Source organism: Hemitrygon akajei, chromosome 26, assembly GCF_048418815.1.
Source record: "Hemitrygon akajei chromosome 26, sHemAka1.3, whole genome shotgun sequence".
Taxonomy (NCBI): Eukaryota; Metazoa; Chordata; class Chondrichthyes; order Myliobatiformes; family Dasyatidae; genus Hemitrygon; species Hemitrygon akajei.
Window position 1 is genome coordinate 25,730,238 of NC_133149.1, and position 26,170 is coordinate 25,756,407.

At 40.5% G+C, this 26,170-nt stretch overlaps 1 long non-coding RNA gene across 2 annotated transcripts in view; it reads left to right on the forward strand.

Annotated features, from left to right (window-relative positions):
* The window catches only part of LOC140716681 (uncharacterized), a 157,547-nt gene that overhangs the window by 128,920 nt on the left and 2,457 nt on the right, over positions 1–26,170 (forward strand). For both annotated transcript variants that reach the window (XR_012096347.1, XR_012096346.1), the window contains exon 2: positions 20,186–20,415. This is a non-coding gene — a long non-coding RNA (uncharacterized lncRNA). The remainder of the gene's footprint in view (positions 1–20,185; positions 20,416–26,170) is intronic.

Genomic DNA, 26,170 nt, shown 5'->3' on the forward strand with positions numbered 1-26,170 from the left:
TCACAGGCAAGGTTCCAGAGGATTGGTGGGCAGCTAATATTGTTCCATTATTCAAGAAAGGAACCAGGGACAATCTTGTAAACTACAGACCAATGAGTCTCATTTGAAAAACTGTGGCCTAATTAGGGAGAACCAACATGGCTTTGTGCAGGGCAAGTCATGTCTTACGAATGATTGAGTTTTTTGATGAGGTGATGAGGGTGATTGATGAAGGTAGAGCGGTTGGTGTTGTCTACATGGATATGAGTAGGGCATTTGCCTAGGTCCCTCATGGGAGGCTTAACCAGAAGATTAAGATGCATGGGATTGCAGTTTGGCTGTTTTGGATTCAGAACTGGCTTGTCTATAGAAGACAGAAAGTAGTTAATAGGTGAAGGAGCTTATTCTAGCTGGAGGTCTGTGATTAGTGGTGTTCTGCAGGGATCAGTACTGGGAGCTTTTGTTGTTTGTGATGTATATAAATGACCTGGATGAAAATGTAGATGGGTGTGTTAATAAGTTTGCAGATGATACCAAGATTGGTGGGGTTGTGGGTGACATAGAAGAATACTGTGAGATATAGATCATTTGCAGAGGCAGAGAAATGGCAGATGGCACTTAACCCAGCCAAATGTGAAGTTTTGCACCTTGGTAGTTCAAATGAGAAGAGATTGTACACTGTTAAAAGCAAGACCCTTAAAAATGTTGATGAACAGGGGGATATTGGGGTCCAAGTCCATAGCTCCAGGGAAGTGGTTGATAGGGTAGTTATGAAGGCATATGTCATGCTTGCCTTTATTAGTTGAGGCATTGAATTCAATAGTTAGGAAGTTACTTTGCAGCTTTAAAAGCCTCTAGCTTCGTTGCATCTGGACTACTGCATGCAGTTCTGGTCATCCATTAAAGAAAGGATGTCGAGACTTTGGAGAAGGTGCAGAAGAGGTTAACTAGGGTGTTGCCTAGATTAGAGGACACGTGCAACATGACACGAGCTTGGACAAACTGGAGTTGTTTTCCATGGAGTGGCAGAGATTGAGGGGAGATCTGATAGAGATTTATAAGATTCTGAGAGGCATCGGTAGAGTAGACAAGGAGTATCTTTCCCCCAGGGTTGAAGTGTCTAATATCAAGGGGCATGCATTTAAAGTGAGAGTGTGAAATTTGAAGGGAGATTTGAGGGGCAGGTTCTTTTTTACAAAGAGAGTGGTAGTAGAAGTAGGCACATAAGAGACTTTTAAGAGACGTTTCGATAGGCACGTGTATGTGAGGAAAACGGAAGGATATGGACATTGAGTAAGCAGAAGGGATTAGTTTAGTTGACCATTTGATTACTAATTTAATTGGCTCAGCAGAGCATTGTAGGCTGAAGCGCCTGTTCCTGTGCCGTACTGTTCTATGTTCTATATTCACAGGGCTGTGGATATTCTGTTACTGAATACAGTATATTAAGGTCTAAGATTGATTTATTTTTGACACAAAGCTTATCAGGGAAGGTGCTGCAGACTGGAGGCAAAAGATGAGGCACGAATATAACAAATGGAAGCAGCCCCAAAGGAATATATGACAAGCTCCTGCTCTTATATTTTGTGGATTCGTAGAATCCTAGAGTTATACAGTCTGGAAACAGGCCCTTATCGAGCTCCTACATGATGGCCAAAATGCCTAGGTTAATCACACTATCTTTTGATTGGTCCATATCCTTCTAAACCTATCCTATCCATGTTTATTAAATGTTGTAATACTCCCTGTCTCTCCTACTTCCTCTGACAGCTCATTATCTTCATCTTACTCCAATTACTCCAATACTAATTATTCCTTCTCTTTACCTTTTACACTTGAACCAACACCCCACCTAGGTCACTAATTTGCATTTAATTCTTTATTTTTTCCATTGAATCTAAGAACCTGCTCAGATCCTTTCTGCAAATACGTACAAATTACATCCATAGATTTTAATTACTTCCTCAAAATTTCAATTAGGTTAGTTGAACACCATCTGCCCTTTAGCATTCTAGGTTAGCTTTCTCTAATTGGTTCAATTTCTTTCTGAGTGTTCAGTCTATCGCTCCATAATTATAGATTCCAATATCTTCCTCACAACAGCCGTTAACCTAACAGGTCTGCAATTTTGTGTTTACTCCCTTATTTATGTCACTTTATGCTCGTAACATTCTTGCAATCTTGCCAGGATCAGCAAACGCAGCACAAAATATCATAGCCGAGTTTTAAAAACCAATGTGTTGAGGTCAGAGTTAAATATGCACGTGCCTTTTTGCAAGTTTAGGGTCAATTTAGACAAGTTGGGCTACCATCCTCCATGTTCACACCCCACAAATATAATTAGTCCCAAGGTCAAAAGAAAAATTAATAATCTGAGTTGGAGAAACTCTTCTAACTGTAGCCATTTTTTGAGGCACAATGATCAAGAAGCCTGTTTTATTTTCTGTACCCCAAGAAAAATAATTAATTGGCTAAAATGTTGGTGAAATTGCAGACCATTGAATATATTAAATGGTTTAATGTGTCTTTTTTAACCATTTTCAGTAGTTTGAAATCAGATTCCTCATAGCAAGAGATTTGGGCATCTTGAATAAAAATTTTGTTTTTGCTGAAACATATTTTCAGTGAATTAATGAGTACATTATGCTTCTGCTCTTAAATACATAAAGGAGCCATTTTCAATTGTAAGATCCAGAATGAAAGAACTGCATTACATTTTGCTGCCCAGATGTGTTACATGAGCACTTTCATATTTGTAACTCTACACTTTTAATAGAAACTTGAAGTATAGAAGTCAATTTCCAGCATATTTAGGGTGCATTTTTTATTCTAGCTATCTGATAATATCACTTCAATTCCACAACAAGAAAATGAGTTAAGGGTTATTTCTAGTTCTTCATCTGTTTTTCATTCTTTTATTATAAAATATAGCTTTAAATTCAAACAAATCTATTTTTAGCAGCAAGTCAGTTTTAAGTTTCATGGGAAAATTCTGAATTATTTATGAATGCGATGGCCATTTATGAAATTAACTATGAAATGATCCTTAGTCTATCATTTACATTCAAATATGCTGACACGCCATGGAATATATTGTAACTTCTATGAGCCTTGCATGCAATTTCACACAGCTGTACAATCACTTCAATGATACTTCACATACCTGCAATCACAATAGTATTTTTATTATTGTAAATATCAGCTGAGGTGACCATGGAAATACCACAGGTTCTCATAGAATAAATTCATATTTTTATTCAAAAGAAGCTTGTGGGAGACATATTATAATGTATAGATGTAAATTCACAATGAACAAATTCACTCCTTGTAGTCACAGACATAATTTACATTGGGGCCTTATTATTATTTGAATTTTTTGCTGACCATTAAAGCTGGAGACCCCAACAAATATATTCAGATGTACACATGGAAAACCTACAATGTACAATTCATCCTTGGAAATGATATAATCACTGGGAACTGCACTGCATCATCAGCCTTAATCCAGCAGATGCTGGAAAGATGATATCCCCTGGCTCTGCCACATATAATACAATAAATGTAACAGTATATGTAGCAGGTAGATAAAATGTTATGGAAGACCTCAGCAATTTAATATGGACTTGATAGGCTTAGTGCTGGATGTGTTGTAATTTCACTTTAATTATCCTCTGAATAGACTGCATAGCACTCTTTAGATTATTCTCGAATATTGTTTTGTTGAATGAGAATGTGTTGCTAGTACACATCCATTTATTTCCCTTTCAGGAAGTCCCAAAGTACCACCAGGTCCTCGAAATGACCCTAAAAGTAGAAGCCAATTTACCCATCCTGAACAAGATTCAATAAACAACTATGTGATAAGAACCAGAGGATTTTTGTCTTAAATATTGAATAAAGGATTGGTCAGAATGCTATATCAAAAACACCTTTTTTTTGAAATATAAGTTACTGAGAACCATAGTAGAAACAGAATGAGAATCGGTCTTGATATAACTATCTTATGGCATGAAACGTGTTGTTTTGCAGCAACAGTACAGTGCAAAGAGATAAAATCACTATAAACAATAAAATAAATAAATAGAGCAAAAATGAGTAATGAGGTGGTGTTCATAAGCTCATGAACTATTCAGAAATCTGATGACAGTGTGGAAGAAGCTGTTCATGAATCACTGAGTGTGGGTCTTCAGGACCTTGTACCTCCTCCCTTATGGTAGTAACAAAAGGAGGGCAAGTTCCAGATGGCGAGGCTCTTTAATGATGGATGTCACCTTCTTGATGCACCTGTTGAAGATGTCCTCAGACTGGAAGGGTTGTGCTTGTAATGGAGTTGACTCAGTCTACAACCCTCTGCAACTTTTTGCAATCCTCTGCATTGGAGGCTTTATACCAAGCTGTGATGTAACCAGTCCAGATGCCCTCTACCATATAGTACATCCATAGACATTTGCAAGACTCTTTGGTGACATATGACATACCTACTGTCACCAAACTTCTAACAGAGTAGAATGCCTGGTATGGTTTCTTTGTGATTACACCAATGTGTTGAGTCCAGAACAGATCCTCAGAGATGTTGGCCTGCAGGAACTTAAAGCTGCTCATTTTTTCCACTTCTATCCCCTTAATGAGGACTGGCTCAATATTTCCCAACTCATCCTTCCTGAAGTCCACAATTAACTTCTTGGTCTTGCTGGTGTTGAGTGCAAGGTTGTTATTGTGACTGCCCTCAACCAGCTGATCTATCTCACTTTTGCACATCTCCGTGTTGCCATATGAGTTCTTACTAACAACAGTGAAGTCATCTACATATTTATAAATGGCTTTTGAGCTGTGCTTAGCCACAGTCATGAGCATAGAGTGAATCAGAACAGTGGGCTAAGCACACATCCTTGAGGTGCTCCTGTATTGATTGTCAGTGAGGAAGAGATGTTATCAACAATCTGTACTGACTGTGATCTCTTGATGAAGAAGTCTAAGATCCAGTTGCAGAGGGAGATACAGAGGCCCTTGTTTGGAATGTTGATGATTTTCTCTCAGTAGATGATGGTATTGAATAATGAGATGTAATCAAAAAATAGCAGCCTGACATATATTTTGCTGTTGTCAAGGTGTTCTAAAGCAGAGCAGAGAGCCAATGAAATTGCATCCATTGAAGGTTTGTTGTGGTAGTATGGGAATTGCTTTGGGTCCAACTCCTTGCTCAGGCAGGAGTTAATTCTAACTACAACTAACTTCTCAAAGCACTTCATCACAGTAGATGTGAGTGCTACCAGTCAATAATCTCTGAGGCAGCTCACCCTACTCTCATGGGCTCCAATACGATCACTGTCCTTTTGATGCAAGTGGGGACCTCAGGCTGTAACAGTGAAAGATTGAAGATGTACACTCCAGCTGGGTGGTTGGCACCAGTTTTCAGTATCTGGCTAGTAATTAAACATATCAGGAAATGTTCAAATGCTATCTAAAGTATCTGTTACAATTATATGACTTTTTATCATTTGTATCTCCTGGAGAGAAAAAAAAAACTATTTATTACACAATCCACAAAATATTATTTACAGTAGTCCAACTAAGCAGCAAAATCAACTTAGGTGGATGTGACCAAGTTCTTGAAACTATTCCCCTGATGGAGGCAACATTGCTATCTACTGAGCCATAGCAAACAATAAATTGAACTGAAAGAATTGGGCATAGAATTAAGAGCTGTCCTCCAAACTAATTATGTACAGGAAAGCTGTAAACAGTATGAAGGTGCACGTACTATGAAAAGCAAAAGATGGTGCAATGTTCATAAGATGCAATTTTGTGCATGGTCACTTAGATTTCAGTTGGAAGAATAGCAATGCTTGATGGATCAAAGTTCTGCATGTGTGGAGTGAGTAAGAGAGTTGAATGAACAAGTCATAGGGTCATAGTGTCATACCACACAGACTCAGTACATTCAGTTCACAACGTCCATGCCAATCATCAAGTGTATATCCATTCTATTCCCAGCATTTGGCTTGGAGCTTTCTATGCCTTGGCAAATCAAATTCTCATCTAGGTACTTCATTGCTGCTCTGAGAGTCTCTGACTCCATCATCCCTTGAAAAAGTTCTATCCACCCCCCCCCCCCCCCGAGTGAAAAAAATTATTTCTCAAATACTCCCTAAATTTCTTAATTTTTACTTTAAATTTATGCATTCACATTTCAGATGACTCTGATATGGGGAGAAGATTCTCACAACTTACTCTGTCTGTGCCCCTCAGAATTTTGTACACTATCAGCATTACCCTCAACCTTGGCTGCTCCAAGGAAAATGACCCAGCCTGTGGCATTTCTCTTCATAACTGAAAGGCTCCATCTCAGACAGCATCCTAGAGAAATTCCTCCCATCCACTCCAATGTAATCATGTTATTCTTCTAATGTGGCAACCACTCTGCATATAGTACTCTAGCTGTAGTCTAATCTAATGTTTTATATATTTGTACCAGAACGTTCTGTCTATGAATCAGCAAATGAAGGTGCTAAATGTCTTCTTCACCACCTTACCTACTTATGCTATCACCTTCAGATAACTTTGACATGTACTCTAAGGCCCCACTGTTCCTCCCAGCTCTTTACAACCCTACCATTGATTGTGGATGTACTAGCCCAACTTGTCTTCCCAAAATGATCACTCATGCTTAGAAGGAACAAATTCCACCTGCTATTGATCAGTCTATTTTCACAACTCACCAATATTGTGCTGGAGCCTAAAAATGCCCTATACACTGTCAACAACACCACTAATTTTAGAGTCCTTTGCAAACCTCAGATTTCATATATACACATCCAGATTGTTAGTGTACAGTTTAGAGTAGTGTGATCAATCAAGGATCCACATATTCTGGTGCAGAGTGGGTAAGAGTAAGTGGTGGTTGTGATTAGTAGTTGGGTCTTTTGGTTGTTCAGTCTCTCTTTTTACAGCTGCCGCTTGTTCTCTGTGGCACAGTGGAGGGCGATTTCACATAGCGCAGCTCCCTCTTCCCCAGGTGTATCAATTGAGTGCAATGTTTAATCAAAAACAAGAGAAACTCTGCAGATGCTGGAAATCCAAGTGACACACACAAAATGCTGGAGGAGCTCAGCAGGGCAGGCAGCATCTATGGAAAAGAGTAAACCGTCAATGTTTCAGGCTGAGACCCTTCATCAGGACTGGAGGAAAAAAAGATGAGGAGTCAGAGTAAGAAGGTGGGAGGACAGGAGGAAGAAACACCAGGTGATAGGTGAAACCGAGAGGGGTAAAATAAAGAGCTGGGAAGTTGTTTAGTGAAAGCTGGAGAAGGGGGAATCTGATAGGAGAGGACCAAAGGCCATGGAAGAAAGAAAAGGGGAGAAGCACCAGAGGAAGGTGATGGGCAGGTAAGGAGATAAGGTGAGAGAGGGAAAAATGTTAATGGGGAATGGTGAATGGGGGCATTACTGGAAGTTCGAGAAATCAATGTTCATGCATCAGGTTGACGACTACCCAGATGGAATATAAGGTGTTACTCCTCCAAACTCAATGTGGGCTCATCACGACTATAGTGGGGACCATGGACTGACATGGTGGAACAGGAATAGGAAGTGGAATTAAAATGGGTGGCCAGATGGATGCAATGTCTTACCAGTTTTTAGATGTAATGCTGAATTTCTTCAGGCTGATTTTTCTGCTATAACAAACAATAAGGGTACCTGTGGTAGACCACTGGTCACAGCACTTAACTGATGAAAATAACCCTCTGCCTCCTACTAACATGAGAGCTATGCACTTAATTTGCCTATTTGCCAACAACCATGGGTTCTAATCTTTCAGACCAGCCTCCCAAGTAGAACCTTAGCAAAGACATGTTTGTTGCATGACATGACATGTTATAAAGCATGAATTCACACAAAGACAGGTGTAATGTCAAGCTCCTGGAACGTTTGGCTTGCCCCATATCTGTTGGGAATCTAGGAATAGGAAACGTTAGATTAATTCGCTAGAATAAAATTGATTTCCAGTGAAGAAACAAGCCAGTACCTAAAATGGATAAGACAATTTGGCAATGAATGGAAAAATACAAAAAAAAAGAAATTGCAGATGTTGGAAATCAGAAATAAAACAGAAAATGTAGAAAATACTCAGCATGAAAGAGAAACAAAGGTAACATTTCAGGTTAAAGAGCCATTCGGAAGAATTGGTAAAGTGAGATAAAAAGGCAGTTTTACATTACAGATTGTAGTAGAGAGTTGTGAAATAACTGTGCAACACCATAGTAGAGAACAGGGGGATAATCTTGTAGCAGAAGGTAGACTCAAAAGTTCAAAGTAAGTTCATTATTAAAGTATGTACGGTGTATATCACCATATACACTGTACATACATTTAAGATTCATTTTCTTGCAGGCATTCACAGTGGAACAAAGAAATACAATAGAATCAATGAAAAGCTGCACACAAAGATTGACAAGCAATCAATGTACAAAAGAAGACCAACTATGAAAATGCTAAATTAATTATAGTATGCGCATGAGTTGTAGAGTCCTTGAAAGTAAGTCCTTAGGTTGTGGAATCAGTTCAGAGTGGAGGTGAGTGGAAGTTATCCGTGCTAGTTTGGGAGCCTGATAGCTGAAGGGTAATAACATCCAGAAACTAGATCTAAGGCTCCTGTACATCCTCCCTCATGGCAGCAGTGAGAAGAGAGCATTGCCCCAATGGTGAAGGTCGTTGATGATGGATACTGCTTTCTTCTGGCAGAGTTCCTTGTAGATATGCTCAGTGTTGAGGAGGGCTTTGCCTGTGACTCTGCAGTGTTGGTACCAGGCATAGAAAGTCTTGAGTTGAATCACACTAACAGAAACCTTGAATGGCAGGATAAAGTGAAGGAATTGTAGTAAACCCATGCTTGGTTACCAGCTTCATAACAATCCCATAAACTCCAGGATGGAAGCTTGCCAATGTACATACGAAATAAAGATGCAACTGCACACAGCTCATTTAATACATGAGGAGCTCAAGCATATGATGGTTCACATAACACAGAGTGACTCAAGCTTGACGTTGCAAAACCTCAAGGTGTTACACAGTGCATGTGCAGTGGAGATAAAGTGGGGTAGGAGTGATGTAGATAATAAATAGTATATGATATAGTATAAGATGAAAGGAAACTTTAGATTGGGAAATATTTATTCCAGGACTGTTAACAGCAGCTTGTAATTTTTTAAAAAATCTGTTCTGAGGGTAAGCTCTGGATTCTGTGTGGATTATTTTTGTCTACACAGAGGTGGTATGAAGGATGGAATTGGTCAAAAGGAATATATGTGATAGACTGAAGCCGGGGCTGAGACGGAGATGAATCATCTAGTCATCTGAGTTACTGGAGGCAACTAGTCCCCAATTGTTCTGCCCTTCAGGCAATTGGCTTGTTTTTCCTATGTGATTAAGTACATTCAGCTTTTATTTTGAAATAAGCAGTTTCAGTTCCGTATTAGGTCACTTCATATGCAGTCAGGAAGTAGTAAGTAGGAAAGCAGAAGGCCAGAGGTATGTGTTAGGAGCTAAATAAGTTTCTATCTAAAGCCATTCTGTTACTTTTCCAGCAGAAAAAAATGTTTACAATTTGATGTTATATTGTTTAGAAGTTAATTTGAAGGTATCAAAAAGATTTTGCTGAAACAGAATGCTATTTTTAATTTATTAGACACTAACCTAGATGCTAATGGTTTACACATACTATTTATCTGTAGTATTTACTTGTCAGAATCCTATAATATTTGCCTGCAGGGAAGTTAACTAAGTGCTTATTTACTTGTGGATGTTTACTTGTGTGAATTGCACTGAATTTTGTTCTTTTTCAGTTTCACTACGTCATGTCCTTGGATCTGCAATAAAGCCAAGAAACTAGGATGCTATACGCTGGTTCTCATTTTTGAATGGAGCTTGGCTGACTGTCTAGTTGATGTTACAACATCTCAGCGAAGGCAGTACACTGACTCTGATAATAGCAGACCAATATCTGAGATACTATCCGCCCATCACCAATCAATGCAAGACAACAATAACCCTTGACTTTCTTTTCCAGTACTTTACACTCCCTCTTCTTCCTCTGATTTTATCTACTAACAATAACAGTCTCCACCAACAACTACTTCTACTCCTGTCTAAACTTAGATTTCCTTGATAACTGCACACTTCGTACCAGTGCAGTACATGGGGGAAGAATACAGTATTCTCACAGACAAAGCAGATTCACAAGGACTAGACATCTTGAGCAAGAAGTGATATTGAATTCATGAGCAACAGATCCACATTAGCAATGTTAATTGTCACCGTGCAGATATCAAAATTCTAGGCCATCATCCATTAGAATTAAAGGGAAAGGAATAGTTTACGGTGGAAATCCTCTCCCAGGAGGAGAATAAATAATAGGTTATTTCCGGCAAATACAATCAACATCCTTCTGTTATTTATCTTGCCACAGGCAAGGGTACCTTTATGATTGCATGGATCCTGACTTTAACAAACCCCTTGGAAAGCAATTTTGTGGAGAAAAGGACTATAGAGAGTAACTGTTCTGGTGGAGCCCAGGAGAAAGCTATCAAGTCTTGGAATCTGTACAAAAAAACAAAAATGAAATGGAACTAAAATATCCACCAGTTTTTGCATTCCGAGATGCTTTTTATTATTTGTGGTGGAAACTAATGTAATTCAATTTATTATAAATGATTCACTGCCCTAGATCATGGTTTATCTTCTGACAAATGTGAGACATAGAAACTGCTTTATTTTGGGTGCTAAGAACACATTATGGTGAAAGTCAGAAAAAGAGTGAGACCTTTCTGAGAACAGTTTGGTTTGGTCAACCTCATGTAACACTGTGTTGGAACTTCTAATATTGTACTGAGTTGGCATGGGCTATTCGGTCCATTGAGTTCATGCCAGCTCCCATTTAAGCATCCTCATAAATCCCATTTATTGTTCCTTCTCCCCTGTGCCTCTGCAACTTACAATCAGTCGCCATGGTATTAGGTACTTCCTGTACCTAATAAAGTAGCCACTGAGTGTATGCTCCTGGTCTTCTGCTGCTGTAGCCCATCCACTTTAAGGTTTGATGTGTTGTGCGTTCAGAGATGCTCTTTTACACACCACTGTTGTAACGTGTGGTTATTTGAGTCTCTCATTAACCACAAATCCAGAGTGCAAATAAGTCATCCTGTATCCCTATGGATAGCTGAATAAGAGAAGAAAAGAGAATATACTCCATGAATACTTTATTAGATATGCCTGTACACCTACACATTAATGCAAATATCTAATTTGCCAATCACATTCGCATCATCTCAATGCATGAAAGCATGCAGTCATAGTCAAGAAGTTCAGTTGTTGTTCAGATCAAACATCATAATGGGGATGAAATGTAATCTCAGTGATTTTCACCATGAAATGGTTGTTGGTGCCAGATGGGGTGGTTTGAGTATCTCAGAAACTGCTGATTTTCTGGAATTTTCATACACAATGGTCACTAGAGTTTACGCAGAATGGTGCAGGAAACAAGAAAAGCATCCAGAGGGCGGCAGTTATGTGGGCAAATATGATTTGTTGATTGGAGAGGTCAGATAAGAATGGTCAGACTGGTTCAAGCTGACAGGAAGGTAACAGCAACTCAAACAAATATGTGTTACAGCAGTGGTGTGCAGAAGAGCATCTCTGAATGCACAGCACATTAAATGTTGAAGTAGATGGGTTACATAAAGAGAAGTCCATGAAAATACAATCAGTGGCCACTTTATTAGGTACAGGACACACCTAATAAAGTGGCCACTGAGTGTGTAGTTACTGTACTGTAGTTTCACTGATTTCAAAGGAATTGAATTTTGCAAGCAGAGCAGAAAGTGCAGCTGTTTTTGCGATTGCATTGTTAGAGCTGCTGACTGAAGATATATTTCTATCTCAATGAGTTTCCCACTGGTATTTTTTTCTGTTTCTCTGTTGTTTCTGGTCAGACGAAATCAGTGGCATGAGTGAGACATAGCTTCTAGAAGCCAATAATGGGATTCCAGTAAATAAAAGTACTTCTACCTTTAATTTTTCCAGGCACAAAATAATGAAGCAATTGATAAGTTATGGCATAGGCTGCAATCCAATGTACATCCAGTCTCCATTATCGGCACTGTGTTGGAAACAGCTCAGAGGTATTACTCCAGGCTCTTGTTTGGAACAATGTAGCATTACAGTGAAAGTACACCAGGGTGCAAAGTCATTAGGTTCAATATAGAACTGCTCCATTAAGAACCTTATAAATTTAATGTTTCACTTAGACCAGCATCCCACATATTTATATTCAACTCTGTCAACATATTGTTCTGTTACGTTTTCCCTTACAAGGATGTTCTCTTTCTCCTGAATGCACCATTGCTATTTGCCTCAATTTGTTTCTCTGGTGAACCATTTTGCCGATTGTCTATTGGAATTCACCTCAACTTGCTGTCATAACTTTTGCCCTAATGACAAATGCCAACATGAATAATTTCCGATGCCAGACACCAATCGTTGCTGCTGGGTTTCATGAGAAATAGGTCAGACTTTTAATAGTAGTATCGGGGACAAAAAGTGCCATGGAGATAAGGGCAAAGACAGGTGAAGGAGAATACATGCCTGTGTGTGTCCTGTTGCACCGCTCTTATGTTGGTGGTATCACACATATTCCTATCCCCAATGTGGTTCTCAAGACATTAAAAATCAGGATGAGGCAGAGATCAGAGCAGAAATCTTTGCAATGAAAGACTGATTCATGCAGTGGAGCAAAATGAAGTCATCTCCAGCACCAGCAGAGCAGTTATCTATCAGGCTTCAGTCAGATATTGAAAAATTGATGCCTCAGCAGAAGCATTTTAATCCATAGAGACATGACAATATTTTCTCATTGTTTTTCTGTGAGTAAGATTGCAAATTGTATGCTTTACATTTCTGTGCTAGTTCTTAGTGCTAATTAATGTATACTGATGATATAATTACATAGGCAAATATAGCCATGAAATGACACCCAAGTGGCAAGTCCAATGTCCCAAAGGGCAGAATTTCCACTGAAACTGACATAAGCAGAATAAAACATGAACAACACACACAAAATCCAAGATGGCGGCACGACGCAGCTTGCAGCAGCCACTCTGGAGCTGATTATCTGTTATTTGTGAAGCGGGGTGCCATGCGCAATAATAATTGGTTGAAAAATGGACGTGGGAGCATGGAGGAACATCTGGAAATCTCTAGAAAGACCTTCTTCCTTGCTGCTGCTGCTGTGAGGTCCAGGTCTCTGCTGGGAAGAGGCGTCTTAATATGCTCAGCAGAGGATGGTGCTCGGAGAAGCTGTGCCGGAGGGGATGGTTGGAGGCTCGGATGTTCGACGGACTCGGAGTCCACTGCGGTCAGGTCGCTTTCAGTGTGTGCTGCGTCTGCGAGGCTGAGTTGGGCAGCGCCATGGAACTCCATAGTGGCGGTATTCCCTTCTGCCGCCTGCGTGGGATCACGAGTCAATCAGGACCCTGAGGACTTGTGGAAACTGTGTGGTGGTTTCTTTCGAACTCATAGTCTTTTAACATCTTTGGACTATTTTTACTGTGCCCATGGTCTGTTTTTCATCAATTATGCTATTGTTTGCACTGTTGTAACTATGTGGTTTTGTGCAGGTCTTGTAGCTTTGGTTTTTGGTCTTGTTTGTCTGGTGGGATTGGAGCTCCTTTCCGGGGAACGTGCTAAGATAGTAGCATGATATTAAGACGCAGCAGCCTCTCCGGACTCTGGATTGGGGATTGCCAAGCGTTATGTGGATTTTCTGGTGTAGTCTGTTTTGTCATATGCTTTTGTGATATCATTCTGGAGGAACTTTGTCACATTTTTTAACTGCATTGCATTTGTGGTTTCTAAATGACAATAAACTGAATCGGAATCTGAAAATATTAGAGGAATTCAGCAAGTTTGGCAACATCTATGTAAATGAATAAACAGTCAACACTTCAGACTGAGACCCTCCTTACACACATGAATCCCCTTTCCAAGCTTATGTCAACATTTTTCCGCAGTATGACCTTTTGAATATAGAGCATAGAACACCACAGCACAGTACAAACCCTTCAGCCCACAATCCTGTGGCAACCTTCTAACCTACTTTAAAGTTAATCTCTCCTATATAGCCCTCCATTTTTCAACCATCCTTGTACCTATTTCTTAAATGTCCCTTATGTATCTCCATCTACCACCACACCTGACAGGGTATCCTACACACCTGTTATTCTCTGTGTAAAAGAAAACTTATCTCTGATATCCTGCATATATTTTCCTCCAATCACCTTAAAACTATACCCCTTCATATTAGCCATTTCTGCTCTGAGAATCAAATATATTGGAGAAAATCTTTTATCTAATTGCTTCTTATTTTAAACTTATCTTAAATTTTGAAGTCTTCTATTAGGTTTTCTTTTATCTTCTCCTTTCTTGTGATGAAAGTTTCAGCCTGTTCAGTGTTTCTTGTCATCTTTTATAAGAACATTAGAAACTTAACTTGGAGCAGGTCATCTGGTCCTTCATGACTGCTCTCTGATCTCCCAACTCAGTACCACTTTCACTGATTTCCTTAATCACTATCAATCACTGCTATGAAAGTCAACTCCACATCTTTACTGTGAGGAAATTTATACATTTCATTTAGATCAGTTCTTATTCTTCTAAATTCAAAAGTATATAGACCAAGCCTGTTTAATCACCTCTCAAGTGATTAATACATGATTCTTGAAAAACCATCACAGAATGTTCCCGTTGCAAGTATATCCTGCACTCAATATCCTGAGTGAAAGTTTCACCAGGCCTCTTTATAATTGGTGCAAATTGTCTCCACTCTTGCACTTGAATCCTCTTGGGATAAAGGCTAATGTACCATTTGTCTTCCTGATTGCTTGTTGTACCTGTGAAATAACTTGCAATGATTCATGTAGAAGGATACCTAGACCATCCTTCAATCTTGCACTTTTAAAAAAATATATTTATTTCCATTTCTCTTACTAAAATAGATAACCTCATATTTTCCATTTTATATTTCATCTGGCATGTCCTTGTTCAGTCACTTATCTATATCAACTGCAGGATCTTCCCTGTATGCTCTGCATAGCTCATGCTGCTGCCTACATTTGTATCCTCAGCGAATGTGAATACATCACCATAAGACTATAATAAATAGCTCTGACCCATTACCAATCTTTAAGGCACCCAACTGTTCACTGTATTCCAATCTAAAACATGCCTATTAATTTTGACTACAATTAGTACAAAGGGATCAAAACCCATACTTAATGTGCAAAAATGTGAAAGGCACTTGGTGTTTAACCTTAGGCAGGAGTGTTTTACTTTTCCATTTTCTGTATTATTTGACTGTATTTATTGTAGCTGAGTCTGACCAAGCTGACACTGTTGACATTCAACATTATCTTGGACAGATGACGTTTATCATTGTACGAAGTCATACTAGTGTGGCGGATGCTGGCATTGCTTCAGCCCTCCTGTTCCAAGGGAATTGGTTGCTAATGGAATTTTACCAGTTGCAGCAAAACTGTAGCATCAACTTAATGAGTATCTCAGCAGCCAAATGCTGGAGAGTGCAAACCTGTTAACCGTATTGCACTATGTGAACTATGGAAGATATCTGCATTGTCTTAAAGTGTGCAATCAAGTTATTCACACAGCAAAGAAAGCAGAGTCATACAAGATCATGATTTTACTCAGATTGCAGCACATGTGCTGTTGATTACACCTTTGAGCTCGAGTATGAGTCCATTGAATACACATTGACCAAATATTATCATCAACAAGTGCATATCTGGCATCAGAAAAAGTGTCAGCCATGCAAATGCGAATCACATGTGGAATAAACTAGACTAATTGCTGATGGTCATAATTTCACTCAGAAATGATTCTCAAAAGTTGTCCACTCGGGGGTAAATGGTCGGTTGATTTTAATGTGATGGACTCCTAAAAACATGAGTGCAAAGTGATTCAAAAGTCAGGCTCCAACCTTCAGCTTCCTGGACATGATTTACTTTCCTTTTTAAGCATGGGTGTAGAATTACCAACAGATGTCAGGCATTATCTCCCTTTGTAATAAATTTTTATATTAATATAACAAAGCTTCACATCTTGCCTTTCTAGCTTTCTAATATACTGAATAGATACATGGATGAAATCCATCAGGAAAAGACATTTTACCCTCTCTAAATTTAATTAGTTTATCAATTATCTTCTTATCATTAACATAACAGCAGAGTGGAGCAGTTGGAGTATGGTGGGCCCATGACCTAGCAGGGTGATAGATCAAGTCCTCTGCTCGTCATTAAGGGAGGCATGGTAGTGTAGCAGTCAGTATAATGCTATTACAGCATCAGCAACCCAGGTTCAATTCTGTTGCTCTCTGTTAGGCGTTTGTATGTCCTCCCTATGAGTACGTGGGTTTCCTCTGCATGTGCCAGTTCTGTCCCACATTCCAAAGACATAGGGGTTAGAAGTTTAATTGGTCACATGGGTGCAATTGGGCAGCATGAGTTAGTTGGGCTCTAAGTGGCTGTCACCATCCCGTATCTCTTGTTATGAATGTACCACAGCTCTGAGGGGCCGAAGGTTGCGGGACCAGCCCCCTCCTTCAAGAGAATCGCAAGATCGCTATTAATTCGGGTCTTGGACCCAGGAAATGAGAGACAATGCAACGGAGTTGACCATTGTTCTTAGAGACACCTGTGTGAATTGCAACTCTATAGTACGTGCCAGCTATCAGGGACATGGACACCCTCGGGCCATGTTGTGTGGGGATTGTATCACCCTACCTTGATTGACATTTACAAATCTGCCAGCCATGATAAAAAGGAGACTGCTGGAGGCGGTACTCCAGCGACGCCCCAGACGGAGACCATCGCTCATTCCTCTCGTAATAATGGGAAGCTGCTCGGAAGCCACGTGTGATTTGGATCCCCTAGCTAGGGAATCGAGTGGCTAATAACCCCAAAAAGGATTTCGGACTGACAACGAGGAACTCCCGTTCTCGATCTCACGCTTTGAGTCCAGAAGGCTGGCAAGTTTATTTTCTCTCTCCAACCCGTGAACACCCAGCGGCCCCTCAAGCGGCAAAAAAAAGCCTCCATGAACTGGCGAGACTTTTATATTTCCATCGGACAAATCATTTAACCCCTAGACAACGATAGAGCTTATTTCTTATTGAGTAGTACTACCCCTGCGCTTTAGATTGAGTATTGACGACGTATGTTATCTGAATGTTTGTATTAACCTTACGTTTGTGCCCCTTTATAAATAAAAACGTTTGAAAATGGTACCATCAGACTTCAGCGGACCTCTCTATCTTTGCTGGTAAGTGATCCAGTTACGGGATATGTAACACTCTAAATAAAATAAAAAAGAAACGGTCATTACTGATGCATGCAGAAAGCTGAAGATACATTACTTGATATTGCAAGCTAGTTCACCCACATCGCCAGTGGATGTGTACGATAGCATGGTTTGGTACTGTCCAAGGAGTCATAGAGAGTAGCTATTTGATCATCCTGGCTGCCTGGATTATTGCAATAGAAACAGCTCATTTGAAACCAATTGCCCCAGAGGTTTACCTCCACATTCCAATCATGCTCGGACAATCCAGCTTGTCCAAAATATGTTCAAGCCTAAAACAGAAAGGCCTGGGTTACCTTTGGTAGATCAACACTACTCTCTGCATCAATGGCTAACAAGAACTATCTCAAACTGAAGATGAATTACAATGAGACCTCTGTCCCTGCAGAAGCTAAAATTGCAAGCACTACTGACAGATTGAATACAGGCTGCAGGTAATTGAAATAGGGAGTATTCCAGGGACAGTGGTATACACTGCTTTATACAATATAATAAGGATGATTTGCTGTGAAACCTGAGCGATGTAAAGTCTACAACAAGAATGTTCTACTTGTAACTTTACTATACCCTACCTGTGATTTCTAGATTCAGCAGAGAGGACCTATTCATATTCTACTCTAAGCAGCTCTATGTGGCCCTTCCTCTTACTCTGGAATTTCTAAGATAAAATAAAGCAGCCTGGTCTGATTCTTAAGATGGAAGGAATGTGAGGATCTGTCCTGTGATTTGTGGACACCTATGGAGGCTGAATAATACTTTGTCATACACTTCTTCCAACAGGAGGGATGATTACTAGGCTGTATGAGGCCAGGTCTCTCAAGTCACTTCCAATGGAACATACGATATGAGTATGTCAGGATACAGATCACAAGCAGTTGGTCGAGGACATTTTGATTTACAGGATATTGACACCCACACTCCTACTGCCTATTTGCTGTTTGTAGCAATGTGATTCTCCCTGAGTAAATTGGAACCATTTATTTTCGTATCATATGTCAATATTCTCAATAGCGGAATTGATGGCTTTGTGGCCAAGTTTGTGGGTAATACCAAGATAGGTGGAGGAACAGGTAGTGTTGAAGAAGCAGTGAGTCTGTGGGAGGACTTAGATCGATTAGAAGAACGGGCAAAGAAGTGGAAGATGAAAAATAGCATAGGGAAGTGTATGATTGCCCACATTGGCAGAAAGAGTAAAGGCGGAGACTATTTTCTGAATGAGGACCAAATTCAGAAATCAGAGGTGCAATAGGATTTGGGAATCCTTGAAGGTTAACTTACATGTTGAGTTGCTGGTAAGGAAGGCAAATGCAATATTAGCATTCATTTTGAGACAACTTGAATGTAAAAACAAGGATGTAACGCTAAGGTTTTATAAAGCATTGGTCAGACTGTACTTGGAGCATTGTAAGCTGTTTTGGGCCCCTTATCTAAGAAATGATGCGCTGACGTTGGAGAGATTCCAGAGGAGGTTCACAAGAATGATCCTGGGAATGAAATAGTTAATGTATGAGGTTGGCTCTGGACCTGTACTCATTAGAGTTTAGACCTTTAAGGGGGGAATCTCATTGAAATCTATCTAATATTGAAAGGGTGGATAGAGTGGATGTGGAAAGGATGTTTCCTATAGTAGGGGGGGTTTAAGACTGGAGGCCACAGCCTCAGAAGAGAAGGATATTGCTTTAGAACAGAAATGAGGAGGAACAACTTTAGCCAGTGGTGATGAATCTGTGGAATTCGTTGCAACAAATGTCTGTGGAGGCCAAGCCATTGAGTATACTTAAGGGAGAAGTTGATAGATTCTTGATTAGTAAGTGTATCAAAGGTTACTGGGGGGAGGCGGGAGAATAGGATTGAGAATGATAATAAATCAGCTATGCTGGAATGGTGGAGCAGACTCAGTGAACCAAATGGCTTAATTCTGCTCCTATGTCATGGTCATGGTCTAAATTGAGGGAATTCATAAATTGTAACAGTACAGTCTTGAAGTTACATTCCAGACTAATTGACCTGATATGGTAAAGCTGTGTTCCAGCACTCAAAAAGGCCACCATGATGAATTGCGAATTGCAGATGGACTTGAAGCATTATTCCTCTCTCTGTGCTTAACATGGATTCACGGTTTGACTGCATGAATGTGATCAGCCAATTAGAAATTCTGACAAAGTAGCAGAGTGGAAGGTTGTTCAACTTTTGTGCAAACACTTCAGCACCCTGTCTAAAAAAACTTGCACTTGTATGTCTGCAGTAGAGATCAGAAGATGTGTTCCTTCCATCTGTAAAACTCCTGCTGGCTTTCCTCTGCTTCGTGTTCATGCTCAAAGCCAGCTTCAGTATATTCATCTCTTCAAGCTCCCAAGACCACAGGGGAATTAATATTCTTCAGTGAAAAGTGATCAGTCAAATCCTACAGGCCTTTAAAAAGCTGTAGCGTTCTCTTTGTTTACTCATTGTGCTCCCAGCCAGATCTCTAACACTGTCTACAGAGAAAACAACAGTGCTGGTGAAATTTGTAATCTTTGTGATACTGGAGTTTTTCAATAGGTGGCTAACTGTAGGTGGTCCAAATCAAGAAGCTATTTACATTTACCCACAATGCTACATAATAGGTAATTCATTGCCAACTTGGCAAGTCCCCAGTTACAGGCATAATGTGGACTATGCATTTGCCTGTATGAATTTGACCACTTAATCCTGCTAGATTAGCCATTGGGAAGCATTTGCACTCTTATGAATGCACACCTTCAACCAATCTATAAAACTTGCATTTGTATGTATTCCAACAGGTGTACTTGAGAGAGCGTCCTGATTGGTTTCATAACTGCCTGGCATGGAGGATCTTAAACACAGGATTGAAAGACGCTACAGAGAGTTGTAGACTTAACCAGCTTCATCGTGGACACAAACGTCCCCACCATCAAGGACATCTTCAAAAGGCGGTGTCTCTAACATCTATCATTAAGGACCCTCACCATCTGGGAAATGCCTTTTTTTCATTACTGCCTTCAGGGAGGAGGTACATGACTCCGAAGAGACACATTCCATGTTTTAATAACAGCTTCTTCCCTTCCGCCATCAGATTTCTGAACAATCCATGAACTCATTATTCCTCTTTTGCACCATTTATTTATTTTACATATTATTGTAACTTGTTTTATGTCTTGCTCTGAACCGCTGCCACAAAACAACAAATTTCACAACATATGTATCAGAATCAGAATCTATAAATTACAGTATGTATATATAAAAATATATAAGTAGTGGAAAAAGAGATCAAAATAATACTGAGGTAGTGTACGTGAGTCTATCATTCCCACAATCCTGATTGAGAAGTTGCAGAACCTGGGCCTCTGTACCTCCCTCTGTAATTGGATCCTTGATTTCCTAACTGGAAGACCACAGTCTGTGCGGATTGGTGATAATATATCTTCTTCACTGATGATTAACCTCAGGGGTGTGTGCTTAGCCCACTGCTCTACTCTCTATATATACATGACTGTGTGGCTAGGCATAGCTCAAATACCATCTATAAATTTGCTGATGATACAACCATTGTTGGTAGAATCTCAGGTGGTGACAAGAGGGGATACAGGAGTGAGATATGCCAATTGATGTAATGGTGCCACAGCAACAACCTGGCACTCAATGTCAGTAAGACAAAAGAGCTGATTGTGGACTTCAGGAAGGGCAAGATGAAGGAACACATACCAATCCTCATAGAGGGATCAGAAGTGGAAAGAGTGAGTAGTTTCAAGTTCCTGGGTGTCAAGACCTTTGAGGATCTAACCGGGTCCGAACAAATCGATGTAGCTATAAAGAAGGCAAGACAGCGACTATACTTTATTAGGACTTTGAAGAGATTTGGCATGGCAACAAATACACTCAAAAACTTCTATAGTTGTATCATGGAGAGCATTCTAACAGTCTGCATCACTGTTTGGTCTAGAGGGGCTACTGTACAGGACAGATAGAAACTGCAGAAGGTTGTAAATCTTGTCAGCTCCATCTTGGGCACTAGCCTACAAAGTACCCAGGACATCTTTAGGGAGTGGTGTCTCAGGAAGGCAGCATCCATTATTAAGGACCTCCAGCACCCAGGGCATGCCCTTTTCTCACTGTTACTATCAGGTAGGAGATACAGAAACCTGAAGGCACACACTCAGCAATTCAGGAACAGCTTCTTCTCCTCTGCCATCTGATTCCTGAATGCACTTTGAAGCTTTGGACACAACTTGACTTGTTTTAATATAGAGGATTTCTGTTTATCCCCACTTCCACCAGCTCCCACTGCTAAACAAATGCTCTTCATGGTGTGTGTCTCAAACAGCCTCTGACAACCAAGTCCAACTCCTGACCTTCACGTGTGGCATAGTTCTTATGCCCGGCGGAGCTGTTCTCACTGACAGGAGAAGGGGCAAAGGCGGGCCACTGGCGCCTTAAAACCAATGGCTGCAGGCAAATGGGGCTCGTTAACCACGGATGGTAGCACATCTAGGAGAGGGGAAACTCCGATTTCAAACCTCCGCTGCCTTGCGGCTATACCTGGTCACAGGAAAGGCTTTGGGAGTAAACTCCGAGGAAAAATCCGGAGTCGGAGTCCCGAAGGCGGCTGACTGCTGTACCCAGCACCGGCACGGCAACTCCTGTGATGCTGCTGGCACCAAACTGTATCGACTTCTGTCGTTCCTTTGGACCTGTCATCAGCATGGAGAGGGGATCCCACTGCATGGGCAACAGACGGATCCTCCATATCAACTCTGCCCTGGCTTGTGCCCTGGAGAGGCCCCTCCCAGTGACTACCCATGGTCGACCACAACCAACGGAGGCCACACTCCACTCCATTTCTGTTTTTGCATATTATTTAATAATTTATTCAATATACACAATTGATTTACTTGTTTATTTATTATTATTATGTTTTATTTTATGTATTATTATTATTATTATTTCTCTTTCTGCTCGATTATGTATTGCATTGAACTGTTGCTGCTAAGTTAACAAATTTCACATCACATGCCGATGATAATAAACCTGATTCTGATTCATTGTCCATTCAGAAATCTGAAGGAGGAAGGGAAGAAGCTCTTCCTAAAACTCTGAGTGTGTGTCTTCAGGCTCCTGTGCCTCCTCCCCAATAGTAGCAATGAGAAGGGGTCATGCCCAGGGTGGTTGTGGGTCCTTAATGATGGATGCCGCCTTTTGAAGATGACCTCAATGCTAGTGCCCATGATGGAGCTGGCTGAGTTTACAGCTTTCTGCAGCAGTGGCACCTCCATACCAGATGGTGATGAAACCGGTTGGAATACTTTCTGTGGTACATCTATAGAAATTTGCTAAAGTCTTTGGTGACATACCGAATCTCCTCAAACTCCTAATGAAATATAGTCACAGTCATGCCTTCTTTGTAATTGCATCAATATGTTGGGCCCAGGATAGATCTTGGATCTGTTAACTGCTCACCCTTTCCACTGCTGACTCCTCAATAAGGATTGGTGTGTATTCCCTTGACATCCTCTTCCTGAAGTCCACAATCAATTCCTCTGTCTTATTGATGTTGACACGAGGTTGTTGTTGCAACATCACTCAAACAGTTGATCACTCTTGTACACATCTTTGTCACCATCTGAAATTCTGCCAAAAACTGTTGTGTCTTCAGCAAATTTATAGATATTTACGGACATTTACACTACGCGCTGCAAACAGAAATCAAAACAGCATTATGAAGGACCCCACGCACCCCTCATACAAACCCTTCTCCATCCTGCCATCTGGGAAAAGGCATCGAAGCATTCGGGCTGTCACGACCAGACTATGTAACAGTTTCTTCCCCCAAGCTATCAGACTCCTCAGTACCCAGAGCCTGGACTGAAACCTTACTGCCCTATTGTCTTGTTTATTATTTATTGTAATGCCTGCACTGTTTTGTGCACTTTATGCAGTCCTGGGTAGGTCTGTAGTCTAGTGTAGTTTTTTTTTCTGTGTTGTTTTTTACATAGTTAAGTCTAGTTTTTGTACTGTGTCATGTAACACCATGGTCCTGAAAAAACATTGTCTCGTTTTTACTGTGTACTGTACCAGCAGTAATGGTCGAAATGACAACAAAAGTGACTTGACTTGAAATGGTGCTTGAGCACTCCTCATTGCGGTACAGTGCTGTTGATTGTCAGGAAGTAGGAGATATTATTTCCAATCCACACTGACTGTGGTCTCCTGATGAGGAAGTCAAAGATCCAGTTGCAGAGGGAAGTACAGAGGCCTAGGTTTTGAAGCTTCTTTATCGATGCAGAGGGGATGATGGTGTTGAATGTGGACCTGTAATCAATAAACTGCAGCCTGACTTAAGGATTGCTCTTGTCCAAGTGGTCCAAGGCCGAGTGGAGAGAAGGTGAGATTGCATCCCGTGTAGACCTATTGTGGCAGTAGGCAAATTCTAGTGGGTCCTGATCCTTGCTTAGGCAAGAGTTAACTCTAGCCTTGACCAACATCTCAAATCACTTCATCGCAGTGGATGTGAGTGCCACTGGGCAACAGTCGTTGTGCCAGCTCCCCCTTCTCTTCTTGGGCAGTGGTATGTTTGAAGCACTTTTGAAGGCAGGTGGGGAAATCTGACTGCAGAAGTGAGAGATTGACGATGTCCATGAACACACCTGCCAGCTGGTTGTCATAGATTTGCAGTGTCCTTCCAAGTACACCATCGGGGCCTGATGCCTTGTGAGGGTTTGCCCTCATGAAATATGTTCTGACATCGTCCTCCGAGACAGAGATCACAAGGATCATCAGATGCTGCAGGGATTCACACAGGTGTAGGTTTTTTCTCCCTTTCAAAGTATACATAAAAGGCTTTGAGTTCATCTGGGAGTGAAGCATCACAGCAATTTATGATGTTAGGCTTTGCTTTGTAGGAAGTCATCATCATTATCTGCCCACAATGATTATGTGTATAAAATATAATAAGATAAATAAGACCATAAGATATAGGAGCAGAATTAGGCCAATTAGCCCATTGAGTTTGCTCCACCATTGTATCATGACTGATCCATTTCCCTCTCAGCCCCAATCTCCTGGCTTCTCCCTGTATTCCTTCATGCTCTGACTAATCAAAAATCTATCAACCTCCGCCTTAAATATACCTGATTGCTTGGCCTCCACAGCCACCTGTGGCAACAAAATCCACAGATTCACCAATCTCTGGCTAAAGAAATTCCTCCTCATCTCCATTCTAAAAAGAGGCCCCTCTATTCTGAGGCTGTGTCCTCTGGTCTTAGACTCCACCACCATAGTAAACATCCTCTCCACGTCCACTCTATCAAGGCTTTTCACCATTCAATAGGTCACCCCTCATTCATCTGAATTCCAGTGAGTAAGGCTCAGAGTTATCAACTCTCTTCATGTGACAAGCCATTCAATCCTGGAATCATTTTTGTTAACCTCCTTTGAACCCTCTCCAATGTCTGCACCCTTCTTAGATAAAGGGCCCAAAACTGCTCAGAATACTCCAAGTAAGGCCTCGTCAGTGCTTTATAGAGTCTTACCAATACATCCTTGCTTTTATATTCTAGTTCACTTGAAATGAATGCTAACATTGCATTTACCTTCCTCACCACTGAATAACATAATGGAAAGAAATTAATACTTGCTTCAACATAGTCAGCTAGCTTACTTCCATGTTGTCCTTCTCGTGCTTAATGAAGAAATGCTCTAGGACCTTTATCAATTGAAAAACTTTATTGTATTTGGCAAGAAAGTCAATCATTCTGAGTGAGAGTTTCGGGCAGAACAACTTTAGATCTTACAGAGTGGACTCAGGGTTATATTTTCCCTTTGTAAATGGATCACATATAGTTGTACGATTCAGTGCAGAGCAGAGTTTCCCATCATTTTAGAGCTCTTTGATCATGTCTCTTCATCCATATCAATGTCTGATTAATTAATTGAGAATTACATTGTAGTCAATGATTATCAACAACTTCAAAGACACCATTATTGTTATCTCTTTAATCCAATGTAACAGGATGAATATTCTTTACCTTCTGCTTTAATGGGTTGCCCCCTGTTTCGCCTTTTGTCTATTTCTGCTAATACTTTCATCAGGAAGATATTCTTTTAAATTCATTATTAGGCCTCTGACAAAATGACATGCAACAGATGGGCCTTTGTGATGAACTCAGATAAGGCATGGTGTCTTAATCAATGTCCTCAGTCTCCCTTGTGTTCTCATTCTGCTTTCAATGGCAGAGTTCAGGAAGGTCAAGATGCCCATGTTAAATTTAAAGCTGCTAGAATATCTAAAGCATTTGTTAATTTTCATCCATATATCCGAGGGTGTCGAGTGCAAGCAAATAGAAGGAAAATATATACCCTAATTAAAAGCACTCTGAAGAAACATTTTCTCCCAATTAAGCATGGAAGTATAAGTGCATCAATTAAAGTATCAGTACACTATTGCGGTCTGGACAGCCATTGAGTCATGCAATACTACAGTACAGAAGCAGGCCCTTTGGCCCATCTAGCCCATCCATGCTGACTTGATCCTCTGCCTAGTCTCACCTTCCTTCACCCAGAGCACATCCCTCCACACCCCTCCCATCCAGGCATCTATCCAAACTTCTCTTAAATGTTAGAATTGAACCCGCACCTACCACTTCTGGCAGCTCATTGCATACTCGCAGCACCCACTAAGTGGAGCAGATCCCCCGTCAGATTCACCTTAAACATTTAATCTTTCACCCTAAACCTATGACCTCTTGTTCTAATCTCACTCAAGCTCAAGG